The following is a 3,111-nucleotide window of genomic DNA, read 5'->3' on the forward strand; positions in this document are numbered from 1 at the left end:
TGACTTCCTCACTCATAACCTCATCATATGCACGGCTCCAAGACTTTTCTAGAGCTGCCCCGACTCTCTGGAATGATCTTCCTTGTCCCATTTGGCTTGCTCCTACTTTTTGCTCATTTAAAAGAGTACCCAAAACCCATTTTTTAAACCTTGCCTACCTGTCTACTTTTGTCTTTTGAAACCCTACTTTCCACCACTACATATCCCCCTCCTATTATCCCTGATGAAGCAAATTAATTCTGCGCAACACATTGGATTATCAGAATCTACTACAACATCTCAATGATATACACAATTGTTTAGTGCTATGTACTGAGCATTTTTATGGAATTTCCATCCATTGTTTTTATGGCTTGTGTTTAATAAAAGATTGTTTTTTTTTATATTTGAGCCCATTTTGTGACATGTATTGAACTCTCTTTAAAGTCCCACAAATATACCTGCCTTTCTATGTACTCAAGAATTTAGGGATGTTGACAGTATATATCTATTGGTTTGAGTTCAGACAAACCATTAGCTATATTCAAGGAGCTATCCAATGCCATATAGGGTATTTAATATAGATTGGAGGTTTTCTTTGCTTGTCTGCTTGTTTTTTGCTATCAATATGAGTTGGGGTAGGGAAATTGGTGTCACTTTCCATGGCACTGTAATGGAATCCAGGGCTTGTCATTTCATACTAATATTTACCCTGAATCTATAAGGAAGTAGTGTATGTTCTATGGTTATGTTAAATTATAAGTTCATATGTTTTTTTAGATTTTACAGCTATGATTGGACAGCTTTTGTTTCTTCCAAGTATCACCAAGAATGGTTAGCATTGAAAGCTATGGTTCCACAGAGCAGATCAGTATTTTTTGTATTTTATTCTTTTAATATAGATATTTATGTCTGGATTTATATGTCTAAAAGTGGTACATTGGCACAAAATCATGTCAATATACACTAATACATACAATAGTACATACAATAATACATAAAATGAAGTTAATAATAAACCTAATGTTTAAAACTTAATAAACATGATTTTTTTTGTTTCAAATTTTATTATACTCATACTATTATATTATACTGTAAAATAAATTTTCATGAAAGCCAATGTACCACTTTTGGACATAAATTCAGTGTATTGCATTCAATACAGATTTTTGTATTGAATGCAATACAAAATAATTTGAAATTCCCGCCGCGCCCTTAGTGACAAGCCGCACACACCCACGTCACCGGGAACTTCCGGTGAACGCCAGCACACTCGCCAGGGGACAGATCGAAGGAAGAGGACGTGGCCAGGGGATGGCAGGACACTAAAGGACACCGGTTGGACCAGGTAAATCTTTATTTATTATTTTTTTTAGCTACCCCAAGTGTGGCTCGAGGTTACCGCTTTCAGCTGTTTTTTTTTTTTTCTCAAGAGCCACACTCTTACCGCCAAGGAGGTTAATAAAGCAGATCTACATGCATTTAGTAATATTTAAATGTTATTTGTGCATTTTTACACATAATAAAGGATTTTTTCAGATGAACAGCATTGTGTAGTCTATTACTTATTTACTGCAGTACATCTTCTGTGTATTTGTGTTTCAAGATTTCCAGTACAGGTAATCCCCGGGTTATTCTTAAGTTGAATTTGTATGTATGTCGGAACAGGTACATTATTTTAATTAATGCAATAAGGACAGATGTTTGTCACAACATAATATTAGACAGTATGGTGTCAGTTACTGTATAAAATCCTCACTGTGAGGTAATGACAAACAAAGCAAGAAAAAAAAATTTTTTTGGACCCTAGACATTCATTAACTTCTGGAGCAAGCTGTGCTTTGACATGCAAAGAAACAACTGCAGAGTTTGGCTTGGTCAATAAAGAGTTACAAGAGGTTGCAGAAGAGCTTACTGAAATCTTCAGTAAGATTTCTAAACTCGAGAACCGATACTCTAACTGCTTCATTTGCTTCATTTTTTTCCTGCTTCTGGTGCATTATCCAGCTCAGACATTTTATACGCTTTCGTCCATCACCAGACCAATTTAACTGTTCTTTAACTGTTTTTGAGCAACTTTGTTCAGACTTAGTTTTAGTCTTAGCCCTGGTCCTTTCCTAATCCCCCTAGGGCCCTCTCTCTTGTCCTCCAATTCCCCTACCCCTCTTTTTCTTTTCACCTTTGTCTCTTTCCCTTTCCACTCCTTTCCCTATCCCTATACTTGACCTGACCACTAAATGGCAAGGATGGGAATTGGCTTATACAGGACTTATTCCTGCTGCTAATTTATGACAAAGCTTATTCCCATTCTGTGAAAGGACCCCAGCATTCCTCCAGTGGTCAGATACAGAAATTGAAATACTGGTATCAGAAACCTATAATGCTTCTTAGTGGGCAGGTACCAATACCGGACCTGACTAGTGGGGAATGCCGAGGTCTTTCCATTGCATGGGAATTAGCCTTATCATACATGAGCAGGCTATTTTATATCCCTATATCGGACCTGACCACTAGGGGCAACATAAGGTCCTTATTGGATGGGAATTAGCCATGGCTTATGTGGTTGGGCTATTAGATAATTATAAGATTTTGGTAATGATAAGGTCCTTGTACTGGATTGGGAATTGGCTTTGTTATAAATTAGTGGTTTTATTTCCTAACCCTATACTGGACCTGACCATTAGGGGCCATCATAAGGTTCTTGTACTACATGGGAATCAGCCTGGTCATATATGAGGTGGCTTGTTCCTATCCTTATACTAGACCTGACCACTGAAATAATAATGAGGTCCTTGTACTGGATAGGAATTATTAGCCTGGTCATATATGAGTGGGCTATTCCCTACCCTCCACTGACCTGACCACTAGGTGGCATCAAAAGGTCCTTGTACTGGATAGGAATTAGCCCGGTCATATATGAGTGGGCTATTTCCTACCCTTTACTGATCTGATCACTAAGGAATGATGAGGTCCTTGTACTTGATGTGGGTTAGCCTAGTTTTGATGAGGTCCTTGTACTGGATAGGAATTAGGTTTGTTATATATGAGCAGGCTCTTTCCTAACTCTATACTGGAATCTAACCACTAGGGGGCAACAAAAAGTCCTTGTACTGGATGGGAATTAGCCTGGTC

This window comes from Pyxicephalus adspersus, chromosome 5 (genome assembly GCF_032062135.1).
Source record: "Pyxicephalus adspersus chromosome 5, UCB_Pads_2.0, whole genome shotgun sequence".
NCBI lineage: Eukaryota > Metazoa > Chordata > Amphibia > Anura > Pyxicephalidae > Pyxicephalus > Pyxicephalus adspersus.